At 35.8% G+C, this 18,342-nt stretch overlaps 1 protein-coding gene across 4 annotated transcripts in view; it reads right to left on the bottom strand.

Annotated features, from left to right (window-relative positions):
• LRMDA (leucine rich melanocyte differentiation associated) overlaps window positions 1-18,342 on the bottom strand; it is a 690,027-nt gene that overhangs the window by 657,708 nt on the left and 13,977 nt on the right. For 3 of the 4 annotated variants that reach the window (XR_006165288.1, XR_006165289.1, XR_006165287.1), the window contains 3 exons: window positions 18,060-18,107; window positions 17,229-17,375; window positions 5,254-6,860 (listed from right to left, as the gene is read on the bottom strand). The exons of the other annotated variant lie outside the window; for it this stretch is intronic. The gene's annotated coding sequence lies outside the window, so the exon portion shown is untranslated. Of the gene's footprint in view, window positions 1-5,253; window positions 6,861-17,228; window positions 17,376-18,059; window positions 18,108-18,342 lie in introns of those variants that run through there. 4 annotated transcript variants of the gene reach the window in all.

Here is an 18,342-nt window from a genome sequence, read left to right as displayed (position 1 = left end):
TTCAGAAAGCTAATGACTACATACGTACTTATTTACCTTCAGAAGAATTAGAGTTCATCTGTAAAAATCTATAAAAACTATACACTATTTTGGAAAATACACCTGTTTCCAGAGAATAAAAATAACTTTTTTAGACTTTGTGTGCACATCTGATGTCATGTTTTGCTAACAAAACAAAACAAACCTTCTCACTGCACAGTCACTCTGGCTACACAAGAAATATGCTAGAATATTCAGCCCAGCATCATAACAAAAACTGCCTCTGAAGTTCTAAAATGCAAAATATTGATCCTGTGTTAAAGCATGATGCAAGATCTTTATTACACAAACAAGCTTTAGAATTCCATGAAACAATCTAGAGCTGATCGGCCCTGCATTTCACCTCTTCTACCTACTAAAATGAGAGACTGAAGTACAACACACTCACATCTGACAAGGATTGGACCTAAACCTATAGCATGTTGATTTTACACAGCCATCAAAACCTTGTTTAAACAAAGGTTCCATCCGAAACACTTCTAAAGAAAGGGGAAGTTTGCTGTGACTAAATCCCCTCTCCACCAATTTCTTCCTCCACCATAGTTAGAACCAGCTATTTTGGCAATACATTGCTAGACAAAATGGACTGTTGTTCTAGTTCTCCCACAAATTAATTGCCATGTTTCTTGTAGCGCACCAAAAAATTCAGATGAAGTTTAAAAAAAAAAGTAACATGTTTTACATTACTTTAAAATATGAAATTATCCCAGGCCACATTTTGCTACAAACTGAAGTCATATGCACACTCTTTATCAGATTACTCACAAGCATGGTCAGGAGTGATGCATGTAAAAATGGCTAATGGCAGAGTGTTACCCATTTTTTATTTACTACACAAATAGAACAGACTAAAAATGAACATAAGGTCCTGAAGGGCAAGCTATGTGTTCTGTAGATATAAAATCATTGCTCATTAGGAAAAAAAAATTCAGATGCAGTGGCTAAAATAGAGAACAGTTAAGTGTGTAAAGAGTGAAAACATACATCAAAATACAATGAGTTCATATTTTCTAGGGAAGATAAACAGTGATACTGATGCTATGAGTCTCCTATTTTTCATTTAGTAGATCTCAAAACTAAATTATTAACAGTGGACCACTCCACATCAGTCAAAAAGACTGAACTGGAGACCTTTTGCCTGAGGTTAGACTCTCAGACACTCCAATCAGCACATTTAAACTCTTAAATATGATGTTGCCTTCAGTATTTTTTCTATCTAGCTTCAAGAGCAATTTATGAGCTTATGAGAGACAGATGCCCAGAGTGAAAAAATTGACCTGTCTTTTCACAGGACATGCAAACTTCAAGAACCTTGAACCTTTCTAATCCATCAACAAAATACTTGTCTTCAGCTGCCAGATGGATATTTGTAAAATGAAAATAAAATCCACACACACAATATTGAGATTAACAGCTCAACAATGAGACAGAATTCCAGCAGAATACATATATGTGCATATTCATGCAAGCAACATAGAGAGCAAAGATATAACAGAAACAGCATCAACATAACACTGAAATCTCTCTGCTGGACAGTTTATCCAGTTTGTTACAATAATAAAGTAGCACAGGTGGGATAAGCAATTTAAATTAATATATATATATATATATATAAAATAATGTTTGCTTCAAAGAAGATATCAGAGACTACAATACATAAGACTTCCATCAAAGTCAATAACTATTTGTAATGGTTGTTTACTTGCTAACTTAAAATTTATTCCTTGTGAATTATATTGTTCATTAACGACATACATACTCTAGTCTAACTCTGTCAGAACAGTTAGAAATGTGGGATGAAGATTACATTAAAGCTTTACTTTCCATGTAGTAACAATGCTAAAAATACATTTGAATATTTCAAAAGAACACAGGCTACTTTTATTACAAACTGTACATATTGCTACATCCCAACTCCAGTCAGGGAACAGCAAAGCATGTTTATTTGACTGGCTTCTATATACTTAATCTGTCTCCTTGCGTACCCAAGAACTGAATGCTGGAGTGTACACATCTACAAAGTATAAGTGATCCATCAGACTTCAACATGATCTAACCAAGGAGAAATCAATCCCTGAAGAAGAGATGCAACATGTACTCTAAGCATCAGAGCTCTCTATCTGTTGAAGGGGTTGTCAGGAGTGAAGGGAAATGTATATACTGAAATTATCACAACTGCAATGGAATTATCACTTTTTTTAATCCTTAACACTAGACAGTTCACAAAATACTAAATGGTTTTACAGGCGGTTGATCTCTTTCCCTTTCATGTACTTTCTTTTATAGCAGATAACCTAAGAACATGCCAACCCCAAATACCCACTTCATGCTGGTAAATGACTAGGAGGAATAGACCTCATAGTTATTATACTAATTTAAGAAACCAAATCATTGGAGAAGACAGTTATACCTGTGTAGTAAAACCAGCAGTGTCTGAAGTCCCAAATTACTCAGAGGTGTAGCATCATAAATACATGCTTATGATAAAACCACCACAATTTAGCATATGAACATCATTATGCATTTTCTAGTTGAACATAAACTACATTCACAACCAAAGACAATTGAAAAGCTTTGCAGGACTAGAACACCAAGGCAGTTCAGATGAGCATTGTTTGTTGATTGTTGCCAAATCAGACTTTAATCTTGTTTGAAAATCCTTTGCTCTAATATAAAGACTTGTAAAATATTTCTTTAAATTGAAGTGAGCTCCCCTCTCAACCAACAGTAATTTGGCAAGTCAAATGAGCTGGCACATCAGATCACTCTATTAGTTCGTGAAGACCAATAGCTTGTCTGTAAAAATTTGCAAGGGCCTAATGCACTCTGACAAATGACAAAGGTTATTAAAGGACAGCTTGTGGGAGTATAATTGCTTTGTGACTTTATTGCTATTAACAGAAAGAACATCAGCAGAGACTTAACACCATGAAACATGAGTACATGAATCCACCAAGATCTTGACTCAGCAAAGCACATAAAGATGTTAATTCCACTTCTGTGTTACAAAACAATTGAGAACATGGTTAAGCACATGCTGTATGCCTATCATTTGAGGAAAAAACAGTCATCTTTTCAGGTGTCATGACAGTCTACATTATAGTATAAACAAACTACTACTGCTATGCTTGCACATGTTTTCTATGGGTGATGAAAGGATTCTTACCAACTTTGCTGTAGCCTTTATATAGATTCTGTTGAATAAATTACAGGATAACTAAAAGTTTGCAAGGACTCAGTCTTCACAGCTCTGTTCACAACATGCAGGCTCTCCCCAAGAAAAACCTGACGCTTTTCTGCAAGCATCAATTTCTCCATGTTCCTCAAAATACTTACCAAAACTGAGGTGTACATAATTTATATTACAAGAGTTTAATTGTTTCAAAATAGGAGGAGGAGGAACACCAGAGAGAAATCTGGCAAGGTTAAAAGGAGACCGGCAAAAGGTTGAGGCCTAACTCATATTAACTAAAAATCAATCAAGCTGACTTTTCAAGAATTACAAAGTAAGATACATCATACCACTGCTCACAGGGGAAATGAGTTATAGGACTCCCAATCACACAGCAGCACTTTTGTACAGAAATTAAGTACTACACATTAACTCTTAGCTCCCTGCAAAGCACTGACTCCTGGAAAAGTTAAGGCAACAGTCAATGCTTTGCACTGAAGCTAGTAATTCACTGTGAGCCTGAAGCCCCTGCCCTGCTCATGGGCAACATTTTCACTTACCTGTGAGGCTCCAGATTTTGCATTTGTGAAGACAGCTGCACTTTCCTCTTCCTGTGTTTCTGCAGTGGCAAAACTTCTGACAAATTGATAGGAAGCATCTTGCCTGATGTAACACAGAACTCCCAAGTTTCAAACTGTTTTCTGAAAAGGCTATGTCCCACTGCAAACTCTGCCCCTGCTTCTCAAAACAGCATTACTCGGAATGGTAAATGCATGCATGGCATATTCAGAAGGGTATATAATAGGGAAAAAAAAAGTTTAGATAATTTATATCAAAGGGCCAATCTATTCAACAGGGTTAAAAAAAAAATTTAAAAAAAAAAAAAAAAATCACAAAACAAGGGATTACTCAGTATGAACACAGGTATCACAGCTTGTATTTGGTTGTACCATTGGGGACTTTTTTAATTATTATTTTTTTTAAGCACAAGATGTGTTGTATAAACAGCTGCTTAAATCTATGCTATTTTTCTTACAGTAAGAAGGATGCATGGGGCCTTCAGACATTAGGCAGAGTACAATTGGCTAACTAATAACAACTATGGAAGAATTAAGCAACATTTATTAGGCCCTAATTTTGACATCTCCACAATTGTTTCTGTATATTTTGTATTTCCTTGGAGTTAAGAACTACAACAAACTGAAAGAGCTTCATGAAATAGTCATGAATGTCCATTTCTGACCTAAATTAAAGGAAAAGAATTTTAGAAGGTTTGTGTGACATCCCCCTCTATGGAATCATTTGTACCCTCAGCAGCTTCCAGATGCTTGGCCCCCTAAGGCTCCTCCAGTGTCTCAGTCCAGATATCAGTACTTGGTCTGAGAATTTTAGTCAATTCACAGTCTAAGACTTTTACCAAGTTACCCCATTTCCTGCCACTCACATAACCTCAACTCCTTTTAGCTTTTTTGCCTATCATTAGCTATAAAACTAGTGTAATCTACCTAACTTCACCAGTTAACTTTCTTTTTGATCTACTCAATGTTGCAATATTGTCTGTATTTTATTTAATTGCTTTCTTCTCTGTTGTGGATGACAACATCATCTGAACAAATATTGTGACTGGTCCCACAGCATTTGAAAAACAAAGGCCATTTTAACTAAGTCATATATCTATAAATATTGTTTGAAAACAACCAACCTCAACTAGTAGACGAGGCTGCTGCAGTTCTTCAGCAGAGGCAACTTACCACCTCCAAATAAACTTTGCAATGAAATGTTGCTGGAGCCAATAAAACAGTACCAATGCTATTCAGTAGCATCTGGGTATGGCCTCCAGCCACATGGCAGACATTATTCTTGCATAACATCAACCCACACGAGGAAGCTGTGTTTAAGGTGTGAAGATAATTTGTTTAACAACCTTCTGTAGCTAGGATCAATATTAAGACCCCCAAAGACAGACCAAGTAGAAAAGGAAAAGCGGGGGCAGGGGTGGTGGTGATAGAAGTGAGAAGAATCTGAACCAATACTCCTTCAGGAATGATTCACTGTTTCTTTATTTCAACACACAATAAAAAACAATCTTCCTCAAAACAGATTTGCTTGGGTAATACATGATGTCATCATAAATCATATTTTCCTCTTCTGTCCATGTCAGCAGTTTTCTTGGACTTCTTTGAAGGAGGAGGGGAAAAAATAGGAAAAGAAAAAAAAAAAAGAAGAGCCAGAACCATCTTCCAGCTTTGGCAGAAAAGAGCCTTTTTGTTCCCAAGACATTTGTTTTTTCACATAACCCACCACCACCCTCCTTCAGGAGTCATACAATGAGAGAGCATCAGAATGCATTATCAAAATGCAAAGCCAATATCAATATAAAACTCCATTCTACTCTTTGCAAACATTAACTTCTTTAGTTGTCATCTTATTTCCTCTCCAGTGAAGTAAATGCATATATGTTCACATTTAAACAAGAATTAATCTAATCTATGCCAGAAAGACATTCAGACCATTCAATAGAAGGACAGCACCGTGTGACAGAAGTCATGAACTGAAAGTAAACCATATATTAATAACAAAGATAAGCATTCGCCCTTCTCTATTTTTGTCCCTTCCTTTTGGCTTTCATTAAATTGTGTAATGCTTTCTGCTTCTTCTTAGTCAACTAATTATTATTTGTCCACAAAGTATAAATTGGGTTTTATTCTGATTGCAGTTCTCCACAACGACCTCTGATTACTACACAGAAATCACTTTACAGGACTATGATGGTTGATGAAGCATTTGTGAGAAGTAACAAGAAAACAGGATAAAGCCCTTAACATAAGGCTTAAGTTTAATACACATCAAGAGTTTTATTACTGATGGGGCTTATAAATCATAGTAAATACCACTGTATTTACCTTCCTCCCCTACAGATATATAAAATATACTTTATCGGTCTGCTCATGCAATATAAAAATTCCTGAGTCTCCTAGCCTTCATGACTGTAGCATGCACTTTTTTATATTATACCTATCAATTTTAACAAAGAGAGAACAGCAACACGCTAATTTTTTTTTCCCTCTCTAGCCTTCAAGTATGTATACACTCTTCTGACATAGCAAGTGGACAACAGATGCACCATCTACAACAGACTTGCAATAAACAGAGTAACACATATTTGTGAAGAAGTTCCACCTTGATGTATTGAAAGCAGTAACTGTCCTATTGATTTAAAGAAAAGGCAAAAGTACAGTTAGGTGCTGTAGAAACATATGGTTGGCAGGCACCATACTATCAAGTGAGAGAAAATACCTGGAAACAGAGGAAACATTTTTGCAGTCACACAGATTAGAAGAATTTGTGGGAATAAAGTGGAAGCCAGCAAAACTGTCCAAAACTGGGTCATCCAAGGTGGCAGTCAGGCAGCACAGGAGTGATTTGAGAAGAACTGAGTACAGAGCAATCAGAAAGGTTAGCAAAATGGAGCAGCAGAGAAGTTCCCTATATTTGCAAACCAATATACTGTCATTAGAACATATCAAAATAGACAAGTTAAATACCCACCCTGCACTCTTCCAAAATCTCAGCATTCTGGTAGGGACAAGAAAGCCTGTTCAAACTGATGGCACAGAACAGAATCCACTTATCAGGAGGTCCCAAACTACTAAAGAAATACATAACAGAACAAAGCAAGTTCTTCAAGCTATTTAAAACGTAATCTGTTCTTAGTTTATGATTGAAATTTATATTTTGAAGACTTCTCAGGCCTTAGGTTTCATTTTTCAAACATCCAAGGAAAACTAAAAACAATACAGGGCTCATGTTTAAAGGGATCTCCACTGACAAAAACATATCTCTATGAAAGGAAGATAAATATAGCCTATGTATAGCCTGGATGTAATAAAGTTACATAGGCATTTTCTGTGACTTGTGATCCATGATGAGCTTTAGGCTTGTACTAGACAATCTTAAATCTGAATAGGAAACATTGCTCCTTTTCTATGGTAAATCCGATTGCACCGTGAAGCCCCTATGTAGATCCCTTGCAATTACTGGATGCCATCTACATCCACACTTGGCTTGGAGAATTTCTAAGGAATCATAGACATTTTCCACAACAAAACCAAACAAAATCCCCCAGAAAATAAGTGACAGAGGAAATTACTTCTGAAACTTACCATCCAAGACATTTTTAGCAATTCTGAAAATGACAAATCACCAGTAAGACTGTACATCTTTACCCATTTCACCAGAAGACCTACATCCAACTTTACTGAAATTTAATCTTCAAAATGTTTCCTCTCCCAGAAGGCATGTTTCCAATACCTTTTGAAAAGCTTGTGCTATTCTGTCTTGTATTTTGGAAACAGATAACATGCTCAGAATTTTTTTTATAACAATTTCAGTTTAAAATAATTTTGAGATTCTTAAGGATAAGTCAGGTAAAGGATGTCTGGAAGCATTAGGAAAGAAGAACCACCACCTGCTAACCACCACTGAAAGATACATTCCAAGACACAAAAAACCACAAACAAGCTGGGATCATACTTTGAAGAAGGAAGATGTTTATTCTTACAAAATTCACCAAATTTGTCTGTGCAGCTATCAAGATGTGGACAATGAACTTATTCAAGGTAGCCTATATGTATTTGGAAGCTATTTTGTTTCTTACACTACTTGCATGCAGATATGGATATAACTTTAAAACCTCATAATATTTTCACAAAAACAGTGAAAGACAAACTAAAAGCTATGTTGATTAGTACTCTTGAGTGCTACCAAACAAATGCCTTCAACAGTTACTATTCCAATAGTTAGAAGGCAAGCTCAGACTTGAAAACATCAACATATAAATTTAATGAATATGTATGAGAAATAGGTAGGGAAAGAATATAAGATTGGAAGATAGAAAACTATTCTGCAGCACTCCAACAAAGTATTCCAATACTTGGAAAAGGAAACATTTTTTAAAAAAGATCCCCCTCAATAATCAGAAAATAATAGCACCTAAAATGTTTGCAGAGTCAGTAAAGCAGAACTCAAATTTGAATCTAAACATTAATCTCTGCTAATTTAACAACAGAAACTGTGTAAAATCACAGATTCCACCTTAAATCTCACCCAGTCATTCTACAGAAAAATAGTGATTATAGGTAATGTGTTATTAAAATAGTTTGAAGAGCACCCAAGTGACCAAGGCACCTAAATCCCAAAGATTTTCAATGTAAAGGTAAAGCTAAACAAGAGGAATAAAGCTTAAAATGCTCTTACACACTGACTGCAGAGGGGAAAAAAAATGATGAATTACAGATCTTAGAGTAGTGATTCATTAAGACAATTTTTGTATTGTAGTCTCAGACTACCTTGTTCTCCTTGGTTGAAATATTATCTACAGAAAAAAAGAAACTCTCAAACTAGCACAACTGAAGTTTTTATAGGTCACATGGGATGCCTGCTGCCATGCACCAGATGTGTATAGGAAAAAGAAAGTGGTCAACATATGATATTAAAAAACAGTGCAGTTTCAAATATTTTAAACATGATGTCAAGTGCATTCAACAGGTCTACAAATGCATTACATTAGCCTAAATTTAGTAGGTGATAATTGAAATCAGAGTTCCAGTCGTTACCACTGACATGTTTCTAAATACTACCCAATAAATTTTTGTCCATTTCAGATTCTGTATGACAGCTGGCAGTTGGGAGGGGGGAAATCTACAAGAAGATATGTGCACACACATGTACAACATTTCTATATTTAAATTCCAGTATCTTCCCTTTCTAGAGTTAATGTAACCGTGACGATACTGTCATACAAACACATGCTCCCATAGTTAATTCTACAAGATGATTTTTTTCTGTAGGCTCTACCTGGCATATTACAGTAAGCACTGGGTATGGAACAGGATGGTAGCTCAACTATCTCCAATTGTGTTTCCTGCACATGAATTTTCACAATGAAGTTCATTCACTTCTTTTAGAGAGATGAGATCTGTTCTTCCTACTTATCCTTACTGATCATCTCTTAATTTTTAGCAAGGAAAGAAAGTCCAACAATAGAAGATACAGTCTCAGTCCACATCTTTTTTTGTTGTTACTGTTGTTATTTTTATGTTTGTATACCATTCAACCACAAGGGAACAAATATGAGAAAATCCGGATCCGCTCGAAAGCAAAAAAAAATTTATTCCATGTCTACAATGAATTCAATTTTTTACTTTTATTCTAGCCTCAGCTATATCATCACCTTGTTGATACACCCGCTATTGGATATTATAAAGTGAAGCTAAGTAGCACATGAGAATAAACCACCTCTAGGATACAGATGTGTCAGGTGAACAGGGGTCAACCATCACTTCTCGCAACATGCAGAAGCAGTTTATGCAAGTTGGTATGAAGGGCTGAAAATTATACTTGGCATCTATAGCTTATCAACACAGCCTCCTCGCATCTCAGTTTTGCCATCTGTAAAATGGCAACAGTGTTGTCTTTCTTTTTTTCAAAGGAAACTGAACTTAAGAACACATTACTAAAAACTGTGACTGAGAAGATATGCCTGGTACTTTGCATAACACCACCAACAGTATGGCTTTTGACTGGGAATTTAAACACCTAGTTACAACCAGTGAGGGCTGGGAACAGAAGAACAAGGCTTCCACTAATAAAATTACAGTTGTTTAATTTAGGTGCATAAGCCTTTGTATACATCAGCTAATACTTCTTAAATTTCATGGATTGTAATCTTTTAAATTATGTCTAGCAAAATTAATTCCAAAGAACTTTGAAAATACTAGCTTTTTTTTCCTCTTAAAAAAAAAAGTAGGCTTAAAGAGACAAACCACCTTCTCTCTTAATATTCTTTTTTAAAGAAAGATCTATTTAGAGAGCCACAATAGTTCTATCCCAAGAGCTAAAATAAAAGGAAACTGTATGCTACTCATTCTTAGCTTTTTAGACCCTAAAACACAAAAGACTCTTAAAATTACTAGCACCTATGAGAAGTATTTAACTCTGTTACTTGTCTCAAGAATTAAAATTGAAAACTGCAATCAATATTAACCACAGACTGCAGCAAAACAGCCAGGAGGCACCTTGGAGTTAAACATAGTTATCAAAAACAAATGTAATCTGAGCACCCCAGATTATATGGTGGGGAGGGGAGAGAGAAACATCAGTTTGACATTTCTTCTGGTACACAACTAGTTGCTGGAAGCAAGTTTAATAAAATATTTTTTAAATTTAAAAGAAAAAGAAAAAAAAAAAGGAAAAAAGAAAAAAAAAAAAAACCAAACAAAACACCCACAGAAATCCTACAAAGTTATGTATGAATGGCAATTCAACCTGTATTAAGCAGTATCAAAACTGAGAACTTCTAAAATCTACTATATCAACAGCTCCTAAGTGCAAACCCAAGTAATTTTAAAATTAAGACTTTAATAAATTGTTTAGAAGCATCCATCTTGAAACTTCAAGGCAGCCAGTCTCACTACAGATCAAGAGTTAGTCCTTCACCAGATTCTGTCAACACAGTCCTCAAAAACTCCAAAGTTCAGACAAGGTTACTTAGAACCCAATTCATAGGTCATTCTGGAAGGAGGGGGGCACACAGGGAATGTCCCGTAGCACCTATAGTATATGGCTATTAAAGTTGCTGAAGATGAAATGTGATAATCTTTCTTGTGACTTTTGATCCAAAGTAAAAAGCAAAATGGCAGCCTTTTATGATATTTTTATTCTATTTCCTTTTTCCACCTCCTCCATTAAATCATTTTCCTCGTTTCTTTTTCACTATCTGATATTAAAAAGTCATTTATTGCAATAAAGGGATTTAGTGATTTGGGAGTAACTTTTGTATACTGTACACCCTCTAGACACCCCAGAACTATGTTAATAATTTTCTTCCTATTAATTGTCTCATCAACTCACAGCTGGCTATGCTTTTTATTTCATTATGTTATTCATCAATCTAAAATAGAACTATAACAGAAAAAGAAATTGGAAAGGAGCAATTTCAATATTTCAAAACAGATGCAAATCAATGCCAGAGATGCTGCATAGCATATTTTTATTGAGACAATTCTATACATGACTGAAAAATGAAGTTGTAATAAACTCATATCCTGTAGAGGTATGTTTTTCTTTCCATCTTATGAGCTAATTATGCCAATACAACATAACGTTTTCCTAAATGCCTTATAAACTGACCCAGTTACTCAGAAAGTATTATATTTAAATTGATGTGATAGATGCAAACTGGAACGTTCGGATTTCAATTCTGGCACCAATTCCCAGATCCCCTTCCCAAGTAATTTAAGGACTTCCTCCCGATAGTTTTTCATATTCTTTTAACTGACATTTTATCTTTATACAGTATCTCAGCAGAATGAACATGCACTAAAACAATGACAGCCCTTCTTTGGCTGTCATCTCTCATTCTGGCAAAGACAGATGTCTTACACTGGCTTATGCCAATAATAGAGCCGACAAAAAACAACAGAGACTACCTGCCTCTGATGTAAAGGCACCAATTCACATTTGTGACACTCATTTGTCAATTAACAGATTTCTTCCATTGTTGACACATGGGACTTAAAAGATGTGGGCTAGAATGTGATGAATTAAAAAAGACAGATGAGTAAGCTATGAGCTGCAAAGTAATACTATAATGTGCTTTAGATAGGAATATCAACTGACACCCCTGACAGGCCATACAAGGTTTTATTTCATTTTGCTCTGTATCTAGGCTTCATACTTTGTCTTCTTTGTTCTCTTTTCATCAAGCTCCTAACATCTCATTCTGACAGCCAGAGACATTTAAGGCACTTTCGTTTCAAATGCAAGTTAGCGTACTTGATTTGTCATTAAAATGCAAAACGATTGCCATTGCAGGTAAATGTAGGTATGCTTAAAAGGTTGTATCTGCAAAGTAAAAGCTGAAAATGGTTTCTGGCTGCTTTACTTAACTCTTTCACCAGCCTCAGAGTTTTTCTAAGGCAAGTGTTACCATGCTCTAATAGAAGTGTAGCAGCACCTGCAGTTTTATACAGAGTACCTCTTAGTATATTTAAAGAACATAAAAGCTTGAAGTTACAATGTCAAGTACAGAGAGGTATTGTCAAGCTTATACATGGAGCCTTAGTATGATTTACACAAGAATCTGAAAAGACTCTATCATGCAAAGCTCTCTGGGGTCAAAGCTCTCTACTCTTATGCACTCTGCTAGTTAGACAGCTATGAGGAAAAAGCAGGGCATTTTTTGTTTGTTTTTAATACACTAGTTGTGGCTGGTTTAGCTGAAATCACCAGTGAGGGAATTTTAACAGCAATTTACTTTCTCTGTTCAATGATCACTTAAAGAGACATGAAGGCCTCAAAATAAATAAATAAATAAAGCGCTCTGTAGCAAAAAGACAAGGAACAGCTTTAAAAACACTGCAGAAAAATAGACCTGCACAGGATGGAAATGAGTAACACCTAACTGTCTACATACATGCACAGATGTGAATGCACTCTAGAATATGAATAAGGTTGTTTCAATTCAACTGGATAGATTCAAACATCAGGGATCTCACTTGTGTTCAGCATACAAAAATCTAGTGAAAGGAAGTATCTGTTATTTTCTTCAAGTGGTAGAAGGTTTGAAAAGCAGTAGTATAATTTAAGTAAGTGAATTTTCTTGACACAGAGCTAAATTCAAATATTATGTGGTTTTAGGAACTCACAGATGAACCTCTAACGTAAGTCTGTACCTACATACCTTTTTTGTAGACTTTCTTGTGCCTTTTTACTAGGAAAAAAGGGTGTGAATAGGGTTTCACTCCACTCACTAAGGTGCGGAAGCCTTTTTCCCCCCCCCCCTTTTTTTCCCCTAAGAATGAGAGCTGTATGGAAATTTGCAGTCAAGGAATCATTCAGGAAATCTGATTTAGATTATAACCACACAGTGCATTAAACAAAAGATATAGAACCTGAAACATTTGATAACTCTGCATATACAGTTAAGCTTGCTGACCAGTTCTGACACTATTCTGCCTACTGCTAAGGTGTATCTGCTACAATACAGGTATTATGTATTTATTCCAGTTTATATGATAGTAACAGGCTATGCTGCAAATACAAGTATCAACTTTATAACTACCAGCTATCTTGAAGCGCTTCAGGAGCTACTTTTTCCACCCACATTAGTCTTAATTACTTCCAGTACACTTTTGTCCCCACACAGAATGAAAGTTAAAAAAAAAATTTAAAAAATGCAAGACAGTACCTTAAAGCTGACTTCACCCTTTTACTTTGGTTTAAAATACTAGGGCTACAGCAAACAGTCTTTTGATCTGCTGTACTAAAACACATAAGCACTTGCCCATTCACTTTAAGCTCAATACAGACACACGTTCTCTCTTCCTTCATTTACCAATTAGCAGAAAGTGAGACAAATTATGGTCAAAACTAAATCTGCAGTAATTCATTCATCTCCTTACCTTTATAAACTTTTCTGTTGCTCAGTCATTTAAATGCAGGTGAAGCCCTTGTTTCAAACCACCTGTGGTTGCAGTGACCAGAGTCTGTAATTTGGTGGCAAAGTAGTGGCCCACATTAAATGATTTGAGATAGATTCTCATTAGAGATATGTCCGCATTTCAAAAGCCCTATTATTAGTGGTAGTAACAGACCATTTGTTGATATGACTTATTTAAAGGAAGTCAAAGAATTAACAGTGAAAGAAACTGAACTACCCTCTGACATTCCCCACTTAGGCTGGAAGACAATTTACTAGTTGTGCACCTGGCAGAACTGGAACCAATACTGTACATGGACAGCTGAGCTAGCTAATGCCTGCCTCCTGATTACAAGCAACACAATGAACAAAAGAGAGAGCATCTGCTAGAAATCAAGAACCTCATGTTGCACCTGCACCCAAATCTCTCAGCAGCACCTTCAGTGGCCTTCTGCGGATTTAAGGATCTGGAGGCAGTGGGGAAGAAGAAAAGAGGCATAGTGAGGGAAGGAAGTAAACTGGACACATACGCAGCCTCTCACTCAGTTGACTAGTTTCCATTTCTTAGAAAACAGTATTTGACAATTTTTCCCAAAGCCATTCCAACATAATTACCTTCACACGTGTCCTGGCTTCAGCTGGGAGAGAGTTAATTTTCTCCCTAGTAGCTGGTACAGTGCTGTATTTTGGGTGTAGTATGAGAATAATGTTGATAACACACTGATGTTTTAGTTGTTGCTAAGTAGTGCTTACCCTAAATCAAGGATTTTTCGGTTTCCCATGCTCTGCCAGCGAGCAGGTGCACAAGAAGCTGGGAGCGAGCACGGCCAGGACAGCTGACCCAAACTAGCTGAAGGGATGTTCCATACCACAGGACATCATGCTCAGTAAAGAAATTGGGGGCAGTTGGCTGGAAGGTGACGATTACTGCTTGGGGACTGACTGGGCATTGACCAGTCAGCAGGTAGTGTGAAATTGCATTGTGCATCACTTGTTTTGTATATTCTAATTCTATATGGTTGTTGTTGTTGTTGTTATTATTATTATTATTATTATTATTATTATTATTATTATTATTATTATTATTATTATTATTATTATTATTTCCTTCCTTTTCTGTCCTATTAAACTGTCTTTATCTCAACCCACTAGTTTTATCTTTTTTTTTTCAGTTCTCTCCCTCATCCTACGGGGTGAGGGGAGTGAGCGAGTGCCTGCGATGTGCTTAGTTGCCAGCTGAGGTTAAACCACAACAATACGACTGTTTCTGTGCTATTCTGAAGTACTTCACTGTCCACGATATTGTATTAAATGCAAGATAAAAGCACAAGTCACCACAAGTAAATGCCCCTCTTACAAAGAATACATATGTTAACTTTGGTCTTCAAACTAATGGTTGGAAATGATGATTTAAATAAAGTAAATAAATAAATAAATAAATGCCCAACTCTTAAATGTAGGTAATAAGTAGCTTTTCTGTTAAATTCATTAACTGAGTTCCCTGTCAGCATGTCTGATAGTATATTAACATTCTATGGGAAATTTTCTGAATGTAATTTAAAAACATTGAGCACTATGATGTCTTTCCATTGGTCATATACACAAGGAACAAACAGCACCTGTCGGTCCACCTGCCAAATGGGAAATGCAGAGTTGGTTCATAAAATGAGCCACATTTTCACTATCATTAAGTATATTTTAACTATATATATTCCCCATCTTTTAACATTCATCAAAGCAAGCATTGAAAAATTATGCTTCATGCAAATTCAAAAACTAAGGACTGAGCATTTGTACTCAACTATATCCATCCAATACATTATATAAAAATGAACCAGCTGAGAGAACTGAGCATATAAGCTTCATACTAAAAGAAATAAACAAACAAAAATTCCCCCCCCCTTTTAAAATTCGTTTGTTAGCTTTGCAAAAATAAAAAAATAAGTTTGGAGTTGACAAATAATAAGCCAAACATTATCACTCTAGTCTTCAATGCAACAGTATCAAGAGAGCAAGAGTCTTGACTCTTACCAAGCCCAAACCCAGTGAGTTGGTATCTATGCCAAACAGTTCATAACCTGAAATACACATCAGTCACCACTGGACTGACACCATGATGATGTAACTTTCTTCCTATCAGCCTCAATAAGAGCAGATGTCAAGACCAATACTGAGTATTTCTGAGAGCTTATGGAGGAGGGAGTGAAGAAGGAAGTAGAGAGTTTAATATTAACAAAAACCTGTAAGAATGTTGGTGTGTTCTTTCTTTTTAGGTTGAGTATGAGAAGGTTATTGCTGACAAAGCCCTATTACAAGTGCTGAATCAAATTAGACCAAATACTAGAGCATCACCCCCATTTTTTATTATATTAAAAAAAAATGTTATATTATATATAATATATATAAAGGCATTAGACATATATTATAAAGACATTTTTATATATAAGATGTTTTGTGTGTGTGTCTGTGTGCGCACATATGTCTTAAATGCCAGTAAATTACTTCTGACAACAACATTCCACACACACTAAACTTTCTATGAAAAAATGAACTGGAGGTGTGCACACATTCAAGTACTACTATCCACCAGTACACCTCATATACCAACTGCACAGGAAAAACATTAGAGACTTGAAGAGAAACTATTCAAGTTTGGTCCAATTTGCAGGAGTTTATCAACTTCCCTGAGTTTTGGATGGATTACAAACTATCCCCTAATATTAGATACTTTGTATCTCTTACTTGTATTCTTTTAAAAGTGATTTCTATAGCCTTTCACCACAGCAAGGGTTTACAAACTTAAGCAATGCACTGGTTTTAAAAATGAACAAACTCTTATGTCTATATTATACAAACCACATTCACTGCTACCGCTTATGGACTCAGTGGGTAAATTAAGTTAAAAATAGAGAAAAAATTGTAAAGAAAGGAAATTATCTTCCAACTCTACCAGTGAGCAACTCACTTAGGCAAGTACGGTCAAAAAGAAAGACCAGGAGAAACAGAACAAAACCAGAAATAAAAAGCATAAAACTTCACATGATTGCCAGCATCAGTTCATGGATAAAGCCTGCAACTAAGCTATAACACTGCATTAACTATGACCTTAAAGACAGTATAATTATTGTATAGCATGTCTGGTTTGACATGCTGGCTCCTGAGCCTGAGAAAAATGCATGGCTCTTTTGCACTTCTATGCTACTCATTCTTCACACTTGCATGAGCTAAAGGTTTGGAGATTGTCTTTTTAAACTGAAAGATCATCTCCAAGATGATTTATGTAAAATCCAAATTCTCAAAAATGGCACAAACCACACAAAACAACATGTAACAAACAAGCTATGCATAAACAGAAGCTTTGTAAGTTTTTTACCTGCCAAATGACAATTATGACAATTAGCTATTTGTACCGTGATCACTCAGCAAGTTTGTAGAATACGGGAGAAGAGACCCTTCTTACTCAGAGATTGGTAAGCAAAACTAGATCTGCAACTAGATGCTGGGAATCTTGTGTATTGCATTAAGGGGAGAAGATACCTTTCAAAAAAACATAGAGGAAAAGACAGAGACAATAGCTCCAAAATTAATGCAGGTTCTTCCCTTCATTCAAGCTCCTTGTCCTCAGACAACAGTTATTTCTGTAGTCCTTCGCTCTTGTTTCACAACAGCAGTGATGAGGAAATACTGTTTTAGAGTAAGAGAGATTAAGGAAGTCAGAAGGTAAGAACGGTCCATTTGTTTACTATACTTACAACATGCTTTTTATCATATCCTTTTCTTTAAGCCCCAAGACTCTTTAAAAAAAGGAATTCTCAGTCTTAAAATCCAGATAACCATAGACTATGCAGGAGAAGTCACCAACACATTATTTGCAAACTACTGACATTATTTTAAAGCTAAAACAAATGCATCAAACTATTTCTCCTTCAAATGCCAATACTTTCAATAGATTGAAGTAGTCTTCCATTTATTAACTGATTTTCTCTCAATCTGACACAGATTCCTGTTATTCAGAACAGAATTCAGAAAAAAAACTAATTTTTGTTTAAGACATTATAGTTCTCACAAGAGGAGATGGATTGACTGCCAGTGAATTAAGCCCTCCAGATACCCAGAGAACAAGTGCAGTTTGTGTGGATTTAGTCTCCATCATCACTCCAAAAATGAACTTCAGTCTCACCCAGGAAACCAGGATAAGAGAAAGCCATTCACTCCCCACTCATTCAAACACAAAGAAAATGATGTGATGCAAACATCAGCTCGCTGGGAAATGCCCCACCTCAGTCAAAAGGTCTTAACAGCCTTGAGTCAATGGATGCTTAATATTATATCTGATCTCTGTTGAAATCCAAGGAGTTTGTTACTCACCTTCATTCAGGAGTACAGATTTCACCTTTACTCATGATTGCAACAGCCCTTTAGAGATGCATGTCACCAAAAAAAAAAAAACAAAACGATTTTCATCATCCATCACAGCAATATTCACTAGCTATATTTAAGGATGTAACAGTTCAAGCTCACAACCTTATTTTATTTAATGTCAAAGTGAGCAGTATGTTTAACATTTTTACCAGATTTAATAGCTGTAGTAATCCTCCCAAGAATTCTCCACTACACAATATGAACACACATTGACCCCCTGCCACAGGTT

This window comes from Tyto alba, unplaced genomic scaffold, assembly GCF_018691265.1.
Source record: "Tyto alba isolate M040663 unplaced genomic scaffold, T.alba_DEE_v4.0 Super-Scaffold_1, whole genome shotgun sequence".
In the NCBI taxonomy this organism is placed as follows: Eukaryota; Metazoa; Chordata; class Aves; order Strigiformes; family Tytonidae; genus Tyto; species Tyto alba.
Note: the sequence above shows the minus strand (reverse complement) of the source record. Positions and strands in the feature narration are given on the sequence as shown.